The following is a 25,000-nucleotide window of genomic DNA, read 5'->3' as shown; positions in this document are numbered from 1 at the left end:
AGCAGATTTGGGTCTGGGTTTTGAATTCTCTCCCACCAGAGTTGAGGGGTGTTTGCATCTGGGGTCTGGATTCAGGGGTAAGGTTTGGGCTCATCTGTAGTCATCTCTGCCCTATTGAGAACTGTGACTTACAGAGTAAGAGCTAAATTCTAAGCTAAAATCAGCACCTCTGAGCTCAGGAAAGTGCATGATCTCGATTGTGTAGCTGATAACTTCAGCATAGAACAATGTGGCTATATTACAGCATGCTGTAATCAGCAGAGATCTCCTTTTTCTCATGACCAACATGTTTGTGCCATCAGGTCTCCAAGGGAGTAGGTGAATGGTTGAGGAGTAAAAGGGACCACATGCACAACTTCTCCGAATGCCACCACCTTACACATGTAACCCCACTGGCAGTGGAAGTTAGAGACCGGGGACCAACTTGGGTGCTGGAGGCCTTGCAGCTATGTACTCTGTAGAGAGTGGTCAGGAGGAAAGCCTTCCCTCATATAAGCACCAAGAGAATGGCTGTATCTTATTTATCAAAGGATATACGAACTGAAGTATAGTGGATGAGTTCCTGATATTGGATTATAAACACACTCCTCACATAATTTCTACATGTGTCTCTCTCTTTGCCCCCAAATCTTTACCTTATTATATATTTATTAACATATGTTGTGGTAAAAGGTAGGAGCATCTTGTGGCATTGTATTTCTGGGAAGTGAAAGGCAGGTCACGTACTTGGTTTGTGGTCCTGGCATGTCACAAACAGGCCTAGTGGTACAGTGCAGCATTTTATTTCATTAATGCCTTTTGTTCCACTGAAATCCATGCCACCAAATACTGCAGCCCCTACTGCTTTTTTTAACAGCAGAACTTGTTTGTGATTCGACAGAGGGTCCAGAACATGATTAACATAATGGGCTTTGCCTTTTTTATGTTATGTGATTATGCTGGATAATTTTTTTAAGTGATAATGAATGTGCTTGGAGATATTTTAATTCCCAGTAAGTATTTTCTGGGAAACCACAATTTGCTGAACAACTGAGGAGCCTGTTCTGTGTTTGGCAGCTAGAACAGGGCACTATAAATAAAATGCATTTAAAGAAACCTAAGGGTAGCCCTATAGTTGGATCTAGTTATTGGTTGAGCATTTTCCAAATGTTCCATCTAGTAACTCCTCCCTGTGCCAGATCTGCTACTGTGGATCTCCACTGCAAAATGAGTAGAACACACGAGGAAATTGGCAAAGTTTGTGGCACACAGAGCTTAGCGTTGATTTCGTGTTTGTACTGAAGCCTCTACAAAGGGTATTTAACCCTAAACTTTTTCTACATAAGCCTTGTCCATTCAGAAAGTATAGCAAGTGCAGTTGCATAGCAAGGCAAAGCACTTAAGCATATGCATTGACATTGTCTGGACTTAAGCACAAGCTTAAAGTTAAGCACATGTGTTTGCTGACTCAGGGCCTTCATGTCAGTATTTATTTCCCCTTTGTTCCATGTGTATAAGTACTATTAACACCTTCATATTTAGCCAGTTGTGAAGCTGTTGTTAATTTTCTGGTAAACACATAATTGAAAGTAACATTTCACATTTGTATTGCGCCTTCAGTAATTTTATTGTTCATGACCAATATGAAATTGACAGCTGTTGATTCTATCATATTATCCAGAGCATAGAGGCAGTAGTGCAATCTTCCCCATTTGCTTAGCCCTCCTTCCTTCCCAGTGGGGTTCAGTCGTGTCCATTTAGGAGATTGGTATCTCTGACCATTAAATCCTTAGTTTCTCGGCCCTTTTGGTTAATTAATGCCATCTGTTGTGTTGACTTTTGTGATTTTCACATCTCTCAGGCTGCTCTTCCTGCCTAGGCCTCTGAAGAGCCATCAGTTGGTAATAATTTTAGAACACTGGGCTGGATATTCAGTGGTGACTTAGAGGTGAATTGTGTCCTATCTCCAGTGCCCTTAGCTATCCAGTTGCCTGTGTCAAATAGTCTCTATGTTTCCTGTATCAAAAATTTCTGATGTCACTATTTAATTTATGTCAACAAATGTCATACCTAATGGCCATCACTGTAGAACATTAGTAGAATCAAAGTTTGACAAAAAACCACTTAAGGACAGATATTGAAAGTACTGTTCATCTCTCTCACTCCTCAAGTGCAAGTTATTGCTGCTTAGAAGCAGCTCTGAAATGTATTAGGGTCAGCCATGAGAATCAAGGCTTCCTGATGCTCCTTCTTGCACCTTTCATTCATTGCAGGAGAATATCAAGTCCATTGACTTCAGTAGAATCTCTCAAGGAGTAAAGTAGTATGCACAGGGTGAATAAGGGTAGCAGAAGCAGATCATTACTATATAAAACATTAGCAGACTTTACCAATCTCAGTTAACAGTGGTCTTGAATCAAATCTCTCAGGTGTTCTAGGAAGTTCAGATATTGTGGATTTTCAAAAGTGCTCAGTGCCATGGTTACTGGGCTGTCTGCACTGCTATGCTTTCTATGGTCTCTCTGAATGAATCCTCCCAGTCTCAAGCCTTGTGCCTTTCCTGGAATGGATTCATGCGATTCTCGCATTCTGAGGCCTCGCCCAGGCCTACAATACTCTGTGGATCAACTGTGCTTACCAAGCAGGTCCGATGGAGTTTGACACCTGAACGGCAATAAATGTAGTGACCAGACAGACTTCTGAAACCAATGTATTATTTAATTTCAAGAGTAGGAACAAGGCATTTAGAGAAAAAGGATTTTAGCACAACAGACAGGAATGTGGACTGTCTTACCTAAATCCCTACTATTCTGTGGTGGTGGCCTAGCTTAATACCCCCCGACAGATCCCCATATCAGCCTGGTTTCTGCAGACAGCTCCTCAACAACTGCTATAGTCCTTTAGATTTTCTGGTTCCCTGGTCATCAAATGCAGTTCTGTAAGATGGCTGGAGCCAGGAGATAGAATCTTCACTGCTAATAATTCAGGCATTGTCTCTTAGCAGCCCTTGCGTATTTACTGAGTGGCTTATCTTGAACTATTCTGTTTCCTTCCTGCTTGTTTTCTTTGGCCCTTTAATAAACGAAACCAACACACTCATAAAGTGAACATACCAATAACTCGGTCAACACGGAATTCATAAATTATTAGAGCAGCTCCATGTCCTTCGCGCTCAGGGCTGGCCTTAGCGCTGAAGTCAATGGGAGCAGAGTTAGGTCAGTGCAGTTAGGTCAATCCCACCTCATCTGTCTTATGGATCAACTGGTTAGGCTCCTAAATATGTGTTTATATTACTTAATAGATGTCTTGCCTTTCAAAAGTGATGAGCATCCAGTGTCTCTTAAATGAACAGACTGATATGATAGGGTCATTTTGCATACAACGAATGGACAATATACTGTCCTTCTGTGTTGAAACCCACTGTAGGATAAAACATGTGCTTGAAACTCTGTAAGTTAGCACATGTTGACTCATTGGCAAATTGTCTCCTTTAGGGAATCTGTTGGGAGCTTTGTGCAGCCTGGGCCATCTCTCCCCTACACCTGGGCTTTCCATCCTTTGATTGTCTGGCCGCCCCCTGACTTAAGAACCCTGCTGGTTCTGGTTATGGCCTCCTCACAGGTGCTGTCTATGAGGGAGTAGATAACACACAGAAGAGTTCTGCCTGGTCCAGCCTGCACTAACTTCCATGAATATTTGTGCTTAGAATTCTGAACCACCCAGGCTGTGTTTCTGCTCTGCCTCTTTTAATGTCTCACATGCCAAACTATGCAATCCCTACAGTGTTGAGTTTGAGCTGAGAACCTACCGTCCTTCCCACTCATTTCAGGGCTTCTCTGCCTCAGACTGTTCTCTGTATCATGTATTGGAGGGGAGCACATGATCATAAATTTGTATTAGGATAGCTATAAAAGTGTAAAGCCTCATAACAATGCATTGAGTTAATAGCCTTCAGTGCAACAATAAAGACAGTGAAGTTTGTTACTATATACAAGCTTAACATGTTTTTCTCCTCCTTCCCCTTTAGTTTAAATTTCCATTTCTCATTTTGCAACTATACCATGCAGAAAATACCAGTGCAAGTATAATAATTTAATGGTATTTACTAATATAAATATTTGCTTTTGCAAAGCAGCGTTACCCAAAATTCCTGAACTGCAGTCTAAGCAACTGTTGGAATGTTTGAGGTAAGGAACCTGACCTTTGTGAAGATCAACTTAATGAAAACAGGGTTTCCACTGTTTGTAACTTGTGTCTGTACCAAGCGGCCTCAGAATGACAGGACAGTAAGCAACGCACATATTGTTACTTTTGTATTCCAATTGGAAGTTCTCGTCATATGTAATTACACTGATAACTGAAAATATTTTACATGAATTTCAGCGTATTCCTGCAAAGCTTGAAACAGACAGTTTGCAAAAGATAAAAGAAAATAAATTGAATGAGACCTTCATTATACTAAATTTTATGAGTCACAAAACCTCTGCAAAGGGTATCTTGATTTAGCTTTGTCCTAAAATACAGTTGGAGTTGTTAGCTATATGCTGAAAGTGCAGGGAAAGGAGAGGGAAAAACATATTTGAAATAATCCTGGTTTCCAGAATAATGTCATTTATCCTCCAACTGCCCTCATATTTAGTTGTCACTTATTAATGTTTTAAGAGTTTTAATTTATCATGCGCCTGAGAGTATTGTGTGTATTCTATATTGCTACAGTTGTTACTCAAGTGACATCCACTTTTAACATATGATCAAACCAACTTTCTTAGTTGGACCGAGGAAAATCAGGTATAGACACATCAAAGAATAAAATTTAGCAGTCTTTCCCTCACTTATAGCTTTTTCCAGATCATAGACAAATATACGGGTGCCTCTTAAAATAGTACACCCTGCCATAAGTTTATTCTTGAGAGCTAAGGAATTTACATGCTATAGGCAGGTGAGTATTTATGTTAGGCTCCTGTGCAGTCTGGAACTGGAGAATAGTAGAATTTGTCAGAGGTGAGGTTGTAGTGGGGACATGCAGTGAAGATGCACTTTATTATTCATGAGGCTGTTTCCCTTATTTTTTATTTTTATTTTTTTGTTGTAATGATTTTTGTTGAAAGGGATCTTGTACTGATTTAATTTTTTTCTTAGCAAAGTAGTTCCACTTAGCTAATTTATTTTTCAGCTTTAAAACATCAGCATTTTATAGATCTGAATTTCACAATGTGTGGATGATTGCTATGTACAATTTGCAAAATTGTGATTAACCAGCCCTGCTTCGAGTCAGCTCTCCCTAATTCACAAAAGGCTTCCAAGAATAGTCTGCACAAAATTCAGTTTGCAAATTGCAGGGCAGATTTTTAGAGGGCAGTTTAAAGAATGAAGTCCTAAGGGTTTTATCTATATTTATATCTCTTGTTAAACCAAACTCTTATGTAAATGTTACAATCTGTAAATAATAAGCCAAGCAGCTTTCTTCAAGGAAAGATTGCATCTATATTTTTTGAGATTTAGCAAAATTATTAGCCTACACAGTAGATTAATATACAAGTATCTTTGGAAACAACTATTACTACCCTGGGTCTTCAGCTGTGTTTTTATGGATATTTAAAGGTTTAAAAATACATAGACCTTTCATTTTGCAGTAAAAATGGTCTCAAATTGAAAAACACTGTCCTTAGTTATGACTTGAAAACATGGAGATAGCTTTTGTATACTTTTACTTTTTATAGCCATTAATGTTGCAGTAAATCTTGTATTATTGTATACAGTCTAGATTATTCTTCATTCTTTTGCCTTTGGACAGGAAAGAAATTACTGGCTTTCATCAGTGTTATTGGCAATCCCCATATTCTGACATCTGTTCCTTTCTAAACATTTTACCAACCTTGATGAAATGTAGTTTAGTGTTAGAAGCTGACTTGAAGAAAAAATTGGATGGTAAAAAAATAACATTGATTAAACACCAGAAGTAATTTACCAATGACTATCAATATTTTGATGGCCACTGAAGTATATTTCAGAAAAGCTAGACATCTTATAGAAATTTTAATCATTTTTAATCTTTGAATTAAGCTGAATAAATGAATTCTCATTTTCTTAAACAGAAGTATGAGAGCTTAATTTCAGTCAATTTTAATCAAACTCTTTGGACTCTGTTCTAAGGAATATGTTGGGTGTATTTTACAGTTATTATGCAATGTGCTTGTCCCAACTAAAAACTTGTTCAATTAATATTTTTAATACACAGCACTGACTTCATTCACCACTGTGGAACTCCAGTATTTTAAGGGAGTTACACCAACATAACACTGCAATCATGCAGTGGTGAATCAGGTACTTGGAATGCCCAAGTGCTATGATCCAGAAAGGGTGATACCAGAAACACGGCAGGTGTGTACCCAAAAGATTAGACTGGTAACAGCTTCTTTAGCCTCCAAAGAGTAGTAGATTGCATATACACCATTTGTAATGAATTGTTAGAGCATGTACATTAGTTTGTTAAACTAAAGGAAGATACAATATAATATAACCACAAATGAACTGTATGCATCTCTCTCTCTCTCTCATGTGCGTGCGCACGCACGCACGCACACACACAGACTCTCTCTTTGCATGCATATCACACACACATGATTTTGCATATTAGGTTGGATTTTCAAATTTGCTCAACATTGGCCTGGTTCTGCTTCCATTTGAAATCAATGGGAGTTTTACCACTGACTTCAGTAGGAGCAGAGTTTGGCTACCACTAAACAAATTTGAAAATCACACCCATTCTGAGGCAGATCCTCCACTCGAAATCCAGCTGTGGATTTGAACGCAGAGACATACTGCATTGCATATGTACTATTTCAAGGCCAAATATGAAGTTGCAGCTCCTGATGACTTCAGTCAGTGCCACGTGGGCATTCAAGGACAGAACTTAGCCCTCTGACTATAGGCTCTGGTAGGATTCTTAAGCCTTTAGTGGCTTGTATTCTTTTGACTACTTCAATTCAAGCTATGCAGATTCCACTACTGCTGCTGGCCTATTTACAGTGTTCGTGATTTGTCAAGTTTTTGTTTATTTTCTTTCTTTATAGAAAAATTTCATTTAAAGGAAAAAACATTTCCCTAATGTGGGTGCATTAGAGAAGACTTTTCATGCTTTCATGAAAAACGTTTTCATCTCATTTCCCAAAAGTCATGCTATTGGGTGGCAGAATCTGAGCGGACTAGGTATGTGGATTGTAAATTTAGCTTTTGCAATCTACTTGTCTGTGCTAATAATAATAATTCACACTTTTCATCCATGCCTCTCTCAACACGCTTTACAAACATTAATGAACACTCTCTGTTCTTCTGTGAAGGATATTTAGTGTAAAGCTGGTTGGAATATTTTTGATGAAATTTCATTTTGTTACAATATGCTGTTTTGTGGAGGTGTATCCATGTCCATTAATTTTTTGGTGGGTGAAAGGGAAGACAGAAAATCTCACACTTTATAGCCTAGGGGCTAAGGAATGGCTGGGAAGGGGGCGACCCCTTTGGGTTCAAGACTGTGCTCTGCCTGACTCAGAGTGAGCTGAGATGAAAAATTCTTCTCTGAATCAGAAAGAGTAGGGACTTAGAACTAAGTTTTCCACCTCTAAAGTCATTTACCTACCTACCAGGAGACAGCCAGACATATGTACCCCCAAATGCTCAGGTGTATCATAAACCTAGTCCCAGATTTGGACCTTAGCGTCCAAAATATGGGGGTTAGCATGAAAACCTCCAAGCTTAGTTACCAGCTTGGACCTGGTAAGGCTGCCACCACCCAAAAAATTAGAGTGTTTTGGGGCACTCTGGTCCCCCCAAAAGCCTTCCCTGGGGACCCCAAGACCCAAATCCCTTGAGTCTCACAACAAAGGGAAATAAACCTTTTCCCTTCCCCCCTCCAGGTGTTCCTGGAGATACACAGAAGCAAACTCCGTGAATCTAAACAGAGGGAGTCCACCCTCTCTATTTCCAGTCCTGGAAACACAAGCACTTCCCTCTTCACCCAGAGGGAATCAAAGTCAGGCTAGTAAATCTAACACACACAGATTTCCCCCTGACTTCTTCCTCCCACCAATTCCCTGGTGAGCACAGACTCAATTCCCTGGAGTCCCCCACTAAAGAAAAACTCCAACAGGTCTTAAAAAGAAAGCTTTATATACAAAGAAAGAAAAAGTACATAAAAATGGTCTCTCTGTATTAAAGTGACAAATACAGGGTCATTTGCTTAAAAGAATATTGAATAAACAGCCTTATTTAAAAAGAATACAATTCAAAGCACTCCAGCAACTATAGGCATGTAAATACAAAAGAAAAAAACAATAACCCCTATTGTTTTTATGATCTCTGTACTCACAACTTGGAAACAGAAGATTAGAAAGCAGGAAATAGAAATCCCCTCATAACCGAGAGAGAGTCAGGCAGAAGACCAAGAACAAAGGACTCATACACAAAAAACCCTCCACCCAGAGTTGAAAAAATCCTGTTTCCTGATTGGTCCTCTGGTCAGGTGTTTCAGATACTTCTTTCCAGGTGAAAGAGACGTTAATCCTTAGCTATCTGTTTATGACAAGGTGTTTGATCCAAAACCATACGTTTCAATGCAATTCCATGTCTTAAAAACCATAGAAGGTTTTGTTTTCATTACAATGTAGAACAAAACTAAATTTTGAATCCTTGAAAGCATCCATGAAACAGAATTATCATCCTCTGATCAGCCCTAATGTTTAGTATTCCTAATTTAGGGACAGGGAAACAGGAACGGAAAGATTTGCCCACGATCACACAATAAATCGGCAACCATGTCTGGAATAGGACTCAGGATCCCTGACTACCCAGGCCTGTGTTATAATGAGTAGATACACTGCTTCCCTCATGTTGCCCACAGTGCCTGAGATCCTTCTCATGCCACCTCACATACAGTCTCAAAGCCGTTGATGTTCACCTGCTTAGATATCTGTACAGACTTCTAGTAGGAACCATCTAAATATCTAACAGATGTACACATTTACCCTGGGATTAATGCATTCTGGACACCGACCCATCATCCTCACACCTCTTCATAATCCCATTATATTTTTTTCACTTGCTCATATGGCATATACCTGTGACATGCTGGCAATGCACTTGCAGTGCAAGAGACCTTCAGGTTCAAAGTCATCCTTGCATCTTTGTTCTCTTATGCGTGAACCTGTTTGAGTTTTTTTCTGAGCATTCAAAAGTCTTGTGTGTGCTGTTATTTCTTTTTAAAATCCCACTATAACCCTTGAATATGCTGAATGTAAAAGCAGAAACAAAGCAAGCAGAACTAAATAAATAGATGTGGAGAGACAAAGTAAGAAAAACGTTGGCAGCCCTTGTGCCAGCCAATATTACTTCATGTTTTTTATTGCAAACCTGTATACTAACAATAGACCACCACCCCACGCAGCTGGGTGTGTGAATTGAAGGTTCACTGAATGCTGTGAGTTTTCCAAATGTAGCACAATTATAAGAACACCTGCGCTAAAGAACTTTGCACTGATTTTTTTGCAATGTTCACATTCCTCAATTTCTTTCTTGTTCTAATTTCTGCTCAGAAAAAAAGTAACTTACAGCATAGGTTTCAGTCATAGGACTTGATCTTACAAGGTGCTAAGGACCTCTTATGAGAGCCATATTGGGTCCTATAATGGAAGGAGGTAATTCAGCTTCCAAAGCCACATCTGCTAATGCATGCAAATCCTTGCCAGCAGCCCGTTGTTCCGACCCTGGGTCTTCATTGAGAAACTCGTGTATTGGTAGATAATAACAGCAATGACAACAAAAATCCGAAGAAAAATAATAATAGTTTGCAAATCTAAGGCTAATGAACATATTATTTCTTGTAACATTTTCTGAAAGTATTAATTATTGTTTAATGAATAGATATACCCAATCAGTAATGGCAAAAGCGAGGGACTTTTTGGAAGGGAATATCATCTACGATCTTATTATTACTGTTGTTGTTGTTGTTACCTATTACTGTAGCTCTTCTAATGAACCAGGACTTAATTGTGCTGCAGACATGGGCCAGGACCCCATTGTGCTAGGTAATGGACATATACAGAATAAAAAAGATGGTCTCTGCCCCAAAGGGCTTACAATCTAAGTATGAACTATGAATCTTAAACTCATGAATGTTAATAGAAAAGGGGCATCACAGGTAAAATCTGAACTTCTTTTTCTGTCAGTTTGTTAGCAGAGTAGTTGACAGCCTTGGCCTAGCCTTTAAAGAACTTTTCTCCTACACTGATTCCAGAATTTGGGGCTTACTGCCACCCAAGTATCTAGATCAGTGTTTCCCAAACTTATTCCGCCGATTGTGCAGGGAAAGCCCCTTGCGGGCCGGGCCAGTTTGTTTACCTGCTGCGTCCACAGGTTCGGCAGATCGCAGCTCCCAGTGGCTGTGGTTTACTGCTCCACACCAATGGAAGCTGCTGGAAGCGGCTCGGGCCGAGGGACATACTGGCTGCCTCTTCCAGCAGCTCCCATTGGCCTGCAGTAGCAAACCGCGGCCACTGGGAGCTGCGATCGACTGAACCTGCAGACGCGACAGGTAAACAAACTGACCCTGACCTGCTAGGGGCTTTCCCTGCACAAGCGGCGGAACAAGTTTGGGAACCACTGGGCTAGGGATTTATGTTCATAACTCCTGTTAATACCAAGGGCTTGTCCACATGCCCTCACGAGGGGGAAATAAGCTGTAGAGCACTCTTAAGTATTGCACTCTAACTGCCCAAATAGACCCTCCTGGCGTGAACTAAAAGATACCTAGTTTGCACTGATAGACTCGTCTTTCAAACAGGACTATGTTAATACAAACCTTTTATGCCATGCCATGAGGGTCTGCACAGGGCAGTTAGAACACAACGCTTTAGAGCACTTTCTTTAAGAATGGCTCTGCAGGGTCAGGCAGGTGCTCCATCTAGCCTGGATGTCTTCCAGAAGTGGCCAATGCCACATGCGTCAGAGGGAATGAACAGAACAGGGCAATTATCAAGTGATCCAGTCCATGTCATTCACTCCCAGCTTCTACAGGTTAGAGCATGGGGTTGAATCCCTGGCCATCTTGGCTACTAGCCATTGATGGACCTATTATCCATGAACTTATCTAATTTTTTTTAACCTAGTTATAGGTGGCCTTCATAATGAGTTCAATGGGGACTGTGCATTGTGTGAAGTAGTACTTCCTTTTGTTTTAAATCTGATACCTGTTAATTTCATTGGGTGACCCCTGGCTCTCGTGTTATGGGAGGGAGAAAAACACTTTTACTCCATGCCACTCATGATTTATATAGACCAATATCCTAGCTGCCCTTAGTCATCTCTTTGCCAAGCTGAAGAGTCCCAGTGTTTTTAATCTCTGCTCACATGGAAGCTGTTCCATACTCCTAAACATTTTTGTTGCCCTTTTCTGTACCTTTTCCAATTCTAATATGGCATTTTTTGAGATGGGGCAACCAGAACTGCACGCAATATTCAAGATGTGGGCCTACCATGGATTTATATAGATATTTTCTGGCTTTACAGTTCACTCCCCTGTAGTCAGGACTATGACATCACGTAGACAAGCCCTAAATCTCACCACACATAGAGATGAGAATATATCCCATTTTTACTCTGTTACTCCAAATGGAAAATGTTGGTGACAATCCAGGCCAGCAATGTATAGCCTGTCGTCTCAGCCATGTGTTATTTTGATACAGTGCTATGAATGCATTATGTCTTTGTGGTAATTTACATTTTCCCTTTCATTTTCTCATCCAAGATTAGGACCCAGTCCAGGATAAACTTGTCTCTGTGGCTCTGGGGACTACAGAAGCTCAGTGAGTCACCCAAGCTTTTGCAGCTTCAGAGGCTACTCTCTATTTCAAGGGGGCAGACCCTCTTAGAGTGAGACATAGGGAGGCAAAGCCAATTCTGAGCTCACGTGACTGCCAAATCCTACCTTTCTTCCTGAAGATGGAGCCTGGGACACTCCTGTGATCATCCACCTTGTATTCATGTGCTTACTCAGTGGGATATTGGGGAAAGAGGGCTTGATTGAAGATTACTCCAACTCCCATTGATTTCTCTTCACTGGGAACTGGATCAAGTTTAGGAACACTTAAAAGGTTCATTTTCTATCAGGAAGAGAAGAGGAGGCCCAGTGGACCGAATAGCCCATTCAGTGATTGGGAGAAGGAGGGAGACTCACAGCAGCAGTGGGGTCCCCTCTTAATTATCATTTCCAAATTAATAGCAGCAGGAATCTTTTCCCCTCTGCCATGCAGTAGCTGGGGTGTGGAAGAGACTGTTGCACTCCAGAGGCTGTATAATGTTTAGATTGCTTACATCTCATTGCTGCCCATTGGTTGCTGGATTAAATCGGTGCTTTTTGTTGAAGGGTGCACCTTCCACCGAAGGGTGCTGGAGCTAAAGATGCTGGGGGTCCAGCAGCACCTCCTGGCTTGAAGTGGTTCCTATCATATACAAGGTCTAAAATTTTGTTCAATGGTTTCCAGCACCCCCACTATAAAAATTGTTCCAGCACCACTGCTTCCACCTGATCTAGGGGTTACCTAGTATTGGACTGCAGGCCATCTCCTTCATAGATAATCATGTGTCTTCAAGAGCCACTCAAAGTAGTATTTTTTTTTTTAACAAAGACTTGAAGAAAATATTTCTAAAGGCCAAAGCCAACCAATCTGATATATGTTCTGCCTGTACTAAAGTGGGAGCCATATGTGTATTTTGGGTGTTAACATGTGTGCAATGCAGCTTTGTCCACATGCCAGTATGTGTGCATCTTTGCATAAACCTAATCTTTTTGTTGCCAAATCACACACATAATTTGAACCCCAGGTTGGATGTAAAGTCATAAGTTCATGATATTTTTTCCATGTGTAGTGATCTTTGTTTACAATCAAAATCTTCTAAAGATTGAACTTAAAAAGACTGTGATTTAATGGATTTAGGGGCAGATTCTAACCTTTAGTCTGAGCCAGGCATGGCTTCAAAATTCAATAGTAATCTATGATTGTTTCAGTTATGGAGCAATGACCACTCACCATTGTTCTGTGCTCGTATCTATGCCTGTACTGCAAAAAGGGATGGGTGTACTATTCAAATGAATGTAAAACTGAATAAGAAGAAACCGAGACAGAGCAAAAGGGAATTTCTCTGCCATTCTAGTGTAATGTACTACACGTGTGCTCATCCAGGAATCTCTTAGAAAAAAATTGACATAAAGCAGTGTGTTATGTCAAGGCTGTTTTTATGCCCCAACACTGCAGAGGGATAAGATGGAAGGTTCTGCTCGCATGAATCCCTTTGCAGGATCATGGCTTAAGTTAGCAACTCTTCAACCACATAGATCAATGTGGAGTGGAGTGCTTTTTATAAAGAGAGCAGACATTCAAATATATCATGTGGACTTTAGCACTTCTTAGTGTTTCAATTATAAAGATATGTTTTTCCAGTGCATTCTCCAAGATTTTGACTAGTTTATATTTTGTTTTATATGAGCTAGCATCTCTATTCATTTCTGCTCTTTAAAAACATCAGCACATTCTTATTAAAAGTTTGGGATCAAATCCTGGGGTCTGCTGTGCACCTCTGTGGTGGTCCAAAGCAGCCATAAAGCAGACCTAACTGGAGCCTGGAAAATTCCCATCTCCAAGGCAGTCCTTGGGTAGTGTAGGGCTGCTATAGCAGTTATGTGCCTCTCGCTTCCTAGCCTAGGGGGCAAGGTGGGCGGAAGTGGCTGTCTTTGGCTGATTAACTGGCCCCTTGAGGCTTCTGACAGACATCTGAAGCAGCTAGAACAGTTCTAAGGTTTGGCCTACTGGACCCGAAGGATTGCATCAGAAGTTGAACAAACTCAGAATTGGTGGGGGGAGTGTGAAAGATGGTGGTGGCCTATGGTCAGATCTGCAGCTTCCTCTTCGGCTGTGCTGAGTATTCAGGATGTGGGCCTTAAATGATAAGTTCTTTGCGGGTGGAAACTATGCCATCCTACAGTTTCTAGCACAGTGTGGGTGTTAATGCTGTATAAATGTAAGTCAAATAATACTTCAGGCTGAAGGGATGTTGCGGTGAAAGAGCTGTCTGGAGTCTGTTTAATGGGTTCCCTTCTCCTCCACCCCCACCTCCTTTGCCACCACAGTCTTGCTAGTGAGAGATACAGCAAAATGCTTGCCACAAATAATTTATTGTATAATATCCTTAGCAAATTCCTGCTATGACTAGATGATCAGTTATTTTTCAAGGAAAGTGGGGTGTTTCCAGTGCCTGTGTTTTAATTTCACTTATAATTATCTCCACATAAGTCTTCAATTTTGGATCTTGAATTGGATACACATGCACACTGACTTGCATGGAAAAGATCAGTGACAAAAATCACATGACATTTCCATACTGCAATTATTTTCTGAATCAGGCCCAGAGTCTTTGGGAGTTCTGGAAAATGTACATAAAGCTGTTTTGTGTTTATCTACAGGACTTACAGCTTAATTCAGATTTTTATGTGTATGGGTAAATCCTTCTAAATGGAGAAAGCTTCCTAGAAAGTTTTCATAGTAACATCTTTCTCGGTAGCACAGGGAGGTGTCTTGAAACATTAGAACCTTAAAAAGGACACCATGAACTTGAAATCCAGTGTGAAAAGATCTGTAATTAGTTTTAGTTCCTATACCACCTCTTGAGTCCTCTTGGTTTTATAATCATATTCTCCTATTCTTAACACAAAACAAAACAAAACAACCCCACCCAAGCAAAACAAACAAACAAAAAAAACAGTGTATTTCTCTCCCCTGTTGCTTTTATAACAACCCACATAAAGAGCAGGACAAATGGATTCATACACTGTACAGAGGAAATGGGTGAAACTGAGAATACATAAAGTGCTGTTTTGCACACAAACTACATGTAAAAAAACCAGATAAATGCTTTTTCCCTCTAATGTTTTGGATATCAGAATCTTAGGTGTTATTTTGTAAAAGTACTATGTAAAAAATGTTCAGACAGATGTGTGATTTTTAAGTTGCCTTTTATTATCTTGGCACATCACCACAAGAAACTTGGAATTTTCATGCACCCTACATGCATTAAATAATAATCTGTCTTTCCAAAAAGCAGTAGGTCCTAGACTGCTCATCATGAACGCATTGAGGACAGGACAATAAAGAATATGAATAAAAATGATAAAAGGTGGCAATATAAATAACTTCTCATTTTGAAGAGAATAAAGAAATGTCTGAAAAGTTGATGTATAAATTACAATTTCTCTCATCTCTCCCATAGCTTAAACTTATGTACTGTGCTGAGTCTGCCCTCCCATTTTATATACGCTAGACCTGTGTAAACTCTTTCCATTCTGATGTGTACCACATCAGTGAATTTTCTTGTCTTTCCAGTTTATGCATAAATTCCAAGCCATACGTCCATAAACAGTTTGCACTAATATACGTGCAAAATCCTGGTTTCACATTTTCCCACAAACCTAAGCTCCTGCAGTTGTGGTTCATTGTGAACCAAGAGGTGTTGCCTGTGAGTTCAAGCAATCTTATCGTTTCTAATGTGCAGCCCAGGCACTACTGAATCTAACCTGTGCACTGTGCAGGATCACAGGACTACGTTGGCAAATAAGTGTTTAATAAACTAATGAAGACAAGCAGCAGAAGCAGCAGCAGCGCTGGCCTTCTCCACAGCAGGGTACCACAGATGTTTCAGATAACACAGTGAGTTTCGCTGACAAAATATGTATGTAATATATAAAATTAAAATAATGGGAATGGAAAGAAAAAACAGGGGCACTCCAACCCACCATGTGAAGCTAATTTTTATTTATAAATGAACAGCTGAATACAACTGTTGTTCAGCTACACAGAAACAAAAATAAATACTAAGAAGAAACAGACTGAGCTGAATGAGAGACCTAGAACTGAAATTCTCTCTTCTTTCCTCCCTCTGCCATCTGAGCCGGGGAATAGGACACTTGGTTTCAGATCTTCAGCTGATGTGTATCTCTGTAGTTCCATTGTATTGAGCTCTACTGACTTATATCAGCTGAGGATCTGGCCACAGGGACGGATGGAGGGAACTGTATTGTGAAAATTTTCTTTTGTAAACCTAGGGAACAACTCAGTCAGGTAGAGTAATAAAATAGTATACTGTACAAAGAAAATGTGCCATTAGCTGAAGGAATTACAGAGGTGGCCCATAATCTTGTGATACAATTGGGCAGGTTTCTGCTGCTTCAGTAATGTAAAGTTCTGCCCTTAAATCAAGTGGATCTTCCCCATGGAGGATTTAATTCAGAGCTGAGGAATCTTTGGGTGGTATATTGCTGATGTAGCTGCTCCAACACCACAGATGTTCTGGTGGAAGGTGGATGGAGAAAAGGGAGTGTAGACAGGGATCCATCCTGAGCCCCCACAACCAGAAAGTCCTCTTCGAGCCATTGTCAGCCGGTGTACATTATAGTGGCCCTTAAGATGTTCTGATTTTATGTTGGGGGCCAGCCCAGCAACAGATTTGCCCCAAGATCAGGGAAGCACATCGCAAGGGGCCTTAAAGTCACCTTTGTACCTTCCCCACCCTTGAGCTGTGCTGCTGAATGTTTCTTGGGCACAGCTCAGGAGATGGACAAGAGTGTGTATTGTGTAGCCCTCTTTGGAGGAATAATGTACTATTGGGCTTAGTGGGATGGGACAGGAAACACGCATTAGATATATTACTAAATTTATCCTAGTAAAACTGGGAGATATGTTAGTCAGGTCAGGTATAAAGTGAAAGTAAGACAGTTCCCAGAGGAATTGTGGAAGGCAATGTATTTACTAGGCCACTGTATGACAGAGCCAGAGAGAAACAGGGGCTTAGACTAGGAGAAATCCCACCTCCACCCTAGGCTGAATCAGAGTGGTCAGATGAAATGCAGCCCTTTCCTCTGAAAACATGGTTATAATTTTGTTGAGTGGGGCTGACCATCTTAATGACCTGAGATTGGTTTAGCCAATCGGGGCAAAGGAGATGTGCTGTATGATTTCTATCCTAAGAAACCAGACTTGAACTCCAAATGCAGTAACCACAGGGCTGAGGATCTAGCCATATATATATAGATAGCTAGATAGATGTATATCTGTGTATGGATTGCACTATCACTACCAAATCTATATGATCGGTGTGCATTTTGTTGCAGCTGGAAAAACTACTGTATTGTGATAGCCTGATGTTGTGAAATGGTTAAGGTCCCTTGGGACTGACTCTTGACAGAGTGTTTTGATTTTGGCCCTGCATTGTATGTATCTACGTATGTACCACATTCAGAATATGAGATTGTTTCAGTTATGAGGATGGAGGGTGCACATCACCTACAGTGAAATCTCAGGACCAACAAAAATGAGTTGCCAAATGTAGGTAATCTTTTTTTTTTAATAATAGGCTCTGAAAACAGGGTATATAAAGGCAGGGGTTATCTATTGCATTTTTTTAAGTAGAGAAAATAAAACAAAAATTACCCGGCATTTTTTTATGAGCAGTCTCGCATGATCAAAGTCTACCTTAGACACAGAGTTACCAAGCGGCCCATAAGATACCTTTATTCAGCCCAATCAGAGACTTTGTATGTAACTCAAAAGACCAGAATAGAGTCCTTATTGAACAAGGTTAGAAAGGATAGAAACAATCGGCTTATATCAAGTATTTTTACTTCATAGGACTGTGGTTCTGCTTGCTGAAAATGTATCCTTTGCATGGAATACAAGCATAATCCTATGCCTACTTTGCTCTTAGAGTAAAAGTATGCTTAACAGCAATTTCAGAAAAGAATCTATTTAAAGCCTGTTGAGCAGAATATCCACTTATAGATGGGAACTATAAGTGAATAATGTTAATGGAGTTCTGTTTTGTAAAACGCATAGGACAACTAATAGAATCAAGCTACTATAAAAGTGGATGATTGAATTACATTTAAGAGAGTACCTAATTTATTACCTTTGAAAATAGTTTTTAGAGCTGTCTGCTTGATGGGTTTTTGTAAATTCCAGGCTTTCTTCATGCAAAAAGTTTTCAGGAACCTCACTCATACTCTATATTAAAATCAGATCACTTTTTGTGCTGTTATAAGTTCTAAGAGGCATATCAGTATTTCCACTAAAACACAAATGTTCAAGGGTCTAATTACTGCAGACAGAATCGCTCCTAGGTTAAACTTACCACATTGTGCAAAGTCTTAGTCTGGGTGTAAATTTGGGCCCCTAGTTAGGAACATAGAATTTCCACACCATATAGAATGAGTCTAGTGGTCCATCCTGTTGGGTGTCCTGTCTCTGACAGTGGCCAGCACTAGATGCTGCAGAGAAAGGTAAAACATCCATGTAATGTTCAGTTATAAAATACCCTTCTCAAAAGCAGAAGTTTGTTCCTATTTCCCATCACTTGGTGGTTGGTTTATTCACTGGAAAATGAGAGTTTATACCTCTTTTATTTTTTTATGTAACAGTACTGTAGTTGTTCACGTTATCCGTATAACTATCATTTTATTAATGCTGCCAAGCTCTTGGGCTCAGTGATATCTTGTGGCAGCATGTGCCACAGATTAACAATGCAGTGTGTAAAAATAATTTAAAAAATGTTCCTTTTTATCAGGTTTAATATGTTGCCTTTCCATTTCCTTGGCTATCCCTTTCTTCTTGTATTCTGTGAGAGGATAAAGAGGAGAACCTAACTGACCTTCGGTACGCTGTTCAATATTGTAGGGAGATCTGCTTATAGTTAAGATCGCCTGACATTCCCATTATAAAATGCTATAATAAATTTGATGTCTCATTTCTTAATACCATCCTAAGACGTACTGTGTTTGCTTTTCTGCTTAGGGGCTGTGCCTGGGTGATGCCACTCATTGCTGCTCACAAGGGGCAGAGAGAAGGGTGGCCTGTGCTTCCCTTCACTTGCACAAGCATATATGGGAGCACCAGGTGCACCCTTTTAAGAGCTGTAACTGCAGGAGAGAGCTGTGAAGCTTCAGGAGGTCTTGCACTTCCCTGTAGCACAATAGCTCTCCAAACTCTTGCTTGGGTGGTGTAGTTCCATGCTGCCCCAAATATGGGGGCACTAGTTCATAGGCACAAGCGAGCCCCTTGCGCCAAACTTCAGAGAACACAAAACTGAATTAGCTAGTTTAGAAAAAGCCTCATTTGTTTTATTTTTTGCAAAGATAGATTTAGTGAGATAGACCATAACATCCCATAAATGATGTTTGTGGGTCAAGTTAATCTGTGTAATAGATCTGTTCCTACTCGTACAGCTGTAGGATCAGGGTCAATAGACATACAGCACATGTGTATAGTCAGAGGTAGACCAGAAGAAAAATCAGAATTCTGTGGTAAATTGCATCTACACATCTGCATTTTATACTTTTAAGTTATGTTACAGTGAAACTGCACTATGGACCCCATCACAGGCAACCTCTTTTCTTAAACATCCACTTAAAAGTATCCCCATGTGGCTCCTGACATAATTTATCTTGACCTTTATTTAAAGACCACCTATATTAGGTCACTGGGTTTTGCTGCTCCATATGGTGGTCGCTTAACACAGGTTTAAATGTAAACACAAAGTACAGTGTTTCAGTGACACAAAGGCAGGGAACCCAGTCTATTAGAGCCAGGAAATTCAAAACAGAGGGTGATACTCTGTCTGTACTTACCACAAATGCTACAGTGTTGTGTACACAGTTGGTCTTAATCTTAATTTTTTTGTGACTCTTGCTGGTTTGATACTATAGCTTTCATGTGGTTTAACTAAGATTTTCGTGTTGGTGTTTTATCAATACTCTTTTAAAAATGAAATTTTCTATTGTTCAGTATGCTTGGCAATGCGCAAGGTGTAAGGAAAGACTGTCTCCCTGCCACAAGGAACTTACAATCTAAGTACATTGAGTGGAAACATCCCTTGAAGCAGTGGGGTGGTTTTCTTAATGGGAATGAGAGAAAATGTCCAGGCAAATACCTTACAGCCCTCAATTCATTTTCCTGTGAAATTTTCCAATGCTTTAGTTTTCCCTCATCCCTGTTTCCAGTTGTCAGATATAGAATCTTGACAAATTATTGTTAATTGCATAGTAAACAGAACAGTATTGTTGGCCCCAAGACAGATTACAATGTCTTATTACAGAATTCTCATAGACCACAAACCACTATCTCCACCAGTTATAACAGAGTTTAGCTTCAATCCGATAAAAAGTGTGTATTGAGTAATACCAGGTGCTCTTATTGTAAGTGGTTTAAACGCAAATCTGGCTAGTTCATTGTAGTTGTGCTCAAAGACACACCCATGCAAAGTGAGCTGAGAGAGGTGAGAAGGTGTGCACATAAAGGGCTGTGTTTCCAACACTGACCTCTGGTTATGGATGCTAATCACTGTGACTCCAATTATTTGTGACTGCAGTTGAGGTTAATTGAACATCTCGACTCCTAATTTGTAGGCACAGGCATGTACCTAGACATCCAGTTTGACTGTGCCCCCATTCATCTGTGTCTGCGTAACCTGCTATTCAGTGTGTACTACATGTTCACATCTTTACTTGATCCATAGAGGATATGAGTCCCTCAGCAGCAGCTAGGGGACTTATTTCTTTAGCTCAAGCTGTAGAAGCCCATGTTTGAGCTCTGGAGATCTCTAGTTCAGTCCCAAAGATGGATATCATTACACCTGCAAAATGGCAAGCACAAAAACTGAGTCCTAGTAAAGGATAGTTGAAAATGTGGTCAGATTTTCTTATTAGCAAGACAATCTTCTCTTCTTATAAATCCTCTTGAAGAGGTTGGAATGGTTTTCTTTTCTTTTCTTTTCTTTCACAAAACCTCTAGCCATTTAACGTGTATATCCTGTTGCACCTGATCAGCATTTCACATGACATATTCATGAACAAAAATATATTAGAAGAGTTCAGGTTGTGGCACAAACCACCAAAATAAATCAAGGGGTGCTAAGGTGAACATGTGTTTTATGTAATCTTATATATTTCAAATGTCCTTCAATTCCTACAACAAAAGGGAAGCCTTCAAGTACATCTCTGGTGAATTTAGGAGATGTGCTGGGCTTCCAAGTTTTGCCTGTAAATATGATTATATCAAGATGTATTAAAGATTGGAGAGTTTGCATCAGTGTGTACTCTTTTATGTAGTATTTTAATTAAGACTAGTATTGGCCAGCATAGAAGCTAACATTACTGAATAGTTTGAATAGTACATATTTTCTGTAACTTCCTTGCTTCTGTTTGCACCCCTCCCCCCAACAAAAAATAAAAAATTCTGAGCCATGAAGTTTAGATTGAAATACAAACTTTCCCAGAGTTTTGGGGTGTTCTAATCTAGGGAAATCTAGTAGTGCCAAATTTCATCTCCAAATCTGAACTTTCACAAAGTTTAGTTTGTATGTAAGGCATACATAAAAACTGTGTGAGCTCATCCAGGTTTGGCCCTAGGTGTGTTAGGCTATATACGTGCTATGAGCTAGTGGTGGGGTTCTCTGCTCATGTACACTTACTCAGGTTAGCTCTGGTAGAAGAAACCCGAGTATAAATAGCAGCATAATGGTGGTAGCACAGGGAGCAGGAGCGGAGGCACGGCTGAGCTAAGTAGATACCAACTGGTTTCAGGTGGGTCTGTACTCAGCAGCTACGCTGCTGTTACCCATGCCATCATGGCTACGCTGCTGTCTATACTTCTGTTAGCTCAATGAAAGGATGTGCACATGAGCAGGGGAATCAGACCCCTAGCTTGTAGCATAGGTGAACCCTTTGTTGTGACTGAATCAGGTTCTAGTGTAACTCTCTAGGAAACAGGGATTCAGTAAGATTCTTCCAGAGTTGAACCCCAAACTCATTAAAATATTACAATAAAGTAATTAATGCACATGGCCACTAGACACTCTTAAAATGTAAATTTCACAGCTGTAAGAAATTAGATTTGTTTAAAAATAACAGAAGGCCCAAGTACAAATTATGAAGTAAGTGCCTATAAAATTTCAAACTTGGTTTTAAGGCACAGCTAATTTTTTTTACTAGTTCATTTGCTTTAGCACTGGTATTCAGAGACAGATCCATTTCTCTTTGCCTTTAGGTATATACTGCTTTGGTGCCAATTTGCCTCCAAACTGGTGGTCAGACGGACACCAGAGTGGAATCAATTAGTCAGTGGTTTTCTCTCATCAGGTGATAGGGCTAGAGTGCAAGGAAATATTTTCAATGAACCTCAGTCGCCTCTGAACTATATCTTGTGTTCAGTGTTTGATGGGTTTGCAAACTACAGCACCTGATTGCAAAGTTCAGTGAACACTGGTCTGAGTTATTTGCACAGCTGGGAAGATAGGTAAATTTCAGCCCCACAACGCATGTCAGCTCTATGTTAATAAGCCTTGGGAACACCCCTTTGTCACCTTATGTGAAAGCATGAGGGCCTGGGCTTTCCTACAATGGGCAGGTGGCAAGTTGGTCAAACTCAAACCTCCAAGCAAACCTGCAGAGATTCATTTGCTTCTGAACCCGGAAAACAACACACTAGAGAGTTCACTCAGCCTGAGATAGCATTTGATCTCTGGGTATTGTGCTCAGCGGGCTTTGAGTTCCCTCAAAGCCCATAGAAAGTTGATGAGGAAAGGAAACCTCCTTTTGTCTAAGCCAGTAGAAGCCATGCTAGGCTTGTTTCATCAGCAGGTTGTGACTTATGGGCTTGCTCCTGCTCTACTAAATTCAGTGACAAAACTCCCTTCATCGCCTGGCCCTATATGCCTTACATTTTTCCTGCCATTTCAAATATGCTCGCAGAGCCAAAACCCCTCTCATCACCTATTCTTGTGTCCAAGACAGGAGACCAAGGCCATGAGCTTGAGCACCATCCCTCTTTACTGAGTAGACTGAATGACAGGGCAGAGCATGGACTCTCTTGGACCTCACTCACATATATGGTGCTACAACTGCGTCTTTGGAGGCCAGCTTGTAGCATCGTATATTAAATGGTGGGAGGGAAGAATATGAAGCAGAGTGTGTTCCAGATGAGCCATGCTGAAGATCCACTGCAAACCTATATTATTTGCGTAAGTAGACAAAGTTCAGATTATGGCCTCCTAATGTTATTTTCATGCTATTGTTTTAAAACATAATTATAAATCAAATTGCATTTGAGAAGTGAAGTTGACAATAGTGAGCTGAAACACTGTGTAAAGGCTGCTTCAAAAATAGCTCCTCTCTAACATTATTAGTGGTTAGAGAAAGAAAAGTATAGGTTGACCAGCCAGAGTTTGCTATACCATTTGTATTTGAGATATGAGAATTTAAGTATTCGGATGTTCGTATGGTCTCTGGTGCTATAGCTCAAGGTCTTTCTTCTTCACCCAGGGCTGCTTTTCCAGAGTTTTGGTTCATTGCTTTAGGCTTAAGCAGGAGGTATGTGAGTTTTCACATTGCTTCATTTTAGCTGCTACTTTCCTCTCTTTCTTCTCATTCCTTACCATAATTATTTGTCTAAGCAGGAAAGCTTTATTCAGGAAAGAATAACAGCCATCTTGGGAAGGGAAGAGTGATGTTGGGCGTCTCAGTTTTTTGGTGGCCAACTTGAGACACTAGAGTGTGACAAGTGCTGAGCCCTAGAGATTCCCATTTCATTCAATGGGAACTACTCGTGGGTAAAATTATGCATATGCTTATGTGTTAGCTGGACTGTGATCCAGGAATGGTACAACTAGTAAAACCTAGGCTTTATAAAGAGTAAATATCATCAGTTAAGTCAATATAGGTAACAATTCTAATACCATTACAGTTCATACAGTCACTTTAAAAAGGGGGGACGGGCAGGGAAGATATATAAAAAATCATATTAGGCACCCCAGTAACTTGGACTAAAAATTAACTAATCAACAGGAGATGGAACCAATAAATATAGAACTCCACTTTTCAATAGGCTGTTAAAAAGTCTTAAACTACTTGACTGTGACCTATGGTAGGGATTATTGTGTCTACCTTATGGGTAGTTGTTGTTATTAGATCTGAACTAACAGTTAATAGAGGATCATGTATTTACATTTTGCTTTTTTCCTCATTTCTGAGAATGTCCAATTTATTTGTTGTTCAACTACTTCCAAATTTCTTCAATAAATAATTCTTGGATTGTAGATTGTTCACAAATTTAGAATATTTACAAATCAGTCTATCATGGCTGTTTACCTAAATCACCTTGGTTTTTCTTCTTGCTGATTGGATGAGTTGTGCAATTACTTGATACTGTGCAAAATGCAAACTGTGAATATTGCCACTGAATATACTACTCAGATTTTCTGCTGTGTTACTCAGTTACTTAATTTATCCATCTAGGAACAGAAGCAGTACCACATGACCTCTTTAACTAACCAACACGCTGCAAATTCAGAATTGTATATTTAAATGTACACTTTTGTTCATTGTTGATTGCTTATGTAAGTCGAATATGGCTATTTCTGTCTGCTGATTGGGTGGCTCATGTAATTAAACAGTACAGTATGAATTGCAAATTGAAAATGAAATTTGAAATCTGCAACTATTCAAGCATTTGACCTAAACATTAATTGTGAGGAAGTATTCCTATTGATGACCTTTAGGCACTCCCAACTTAGCAGAGAAACAAAAAGGAAAAGTGAACAGTCAAAGGCTGCCAACACTATTAAATTTGCTTTTGAATTTGAATGAATATTCCCTGACCTTGTTTTCCACTGTTTGCTCAGCTGTAATGATTCTCCCATTTTACAGATGGGTAAACTGCAGCAAAGAGGTTAAGTGATCTGTCCGAGGCCACAGAGGGTGTCAGCATCAGAGCCAGGAGTAGAATTAAGGACTTCTTACCACCTCGTCATGTGCATAGACTACTAGACTACACTGCTTTAACTGCTACAGGTAAGAAAAATATTGCATAAACTGATTATTATTAATAATAATTATTTGTATTACCATAGCGCTTAGGAACCCTAGTCAATGATAAAT

At 39.9% G+C, this 25,000-nt stretch overlaps 1 protein-coding gene across 5 annotated transcripts in view; it reads left to right on the top strand.

Moving 5' to 3' along the window:
- The window catches only part of ZNF536 (zinc finger protein 536), a 421,935-nt gene that overhangs the window by 92,276 nt on the left and 304,659 nt on the right, over window positions 1-25,000 (top strand). For all 5 annotated transcript variants that reach the window (XM_050923035.1, XM_050923033.1, XM_050923032.1 and 2 more), the window contains one exon: window positions 24,770-24,913. The gene's annotated coding sequence lies outside the window, so the exon portion shown is untranslated. The remainder of the gene's footprint in view (window positions 1-24,769; window positions 24,914-25,000) is intronic.

Source organism: Gopherus flavomarginatus, chromosome 14 (genome assembly GCF_025201925.1).
Source record: "Gopherus flavomarginatus isolate rGopFla2 chromosome 14, rGopFla2.mat.asm, whole genome shotgun sequence".
NCBI classification, from domain to species: domain Eukaryota; kingdom Metazoa; phylum Chordata; order Testudines; family Testudinidae; genus Gopherus; species Gopherus flavomarginatus.
This window is presented reverse-complemented; position numbering and strand designations above follow the sequence as displayed.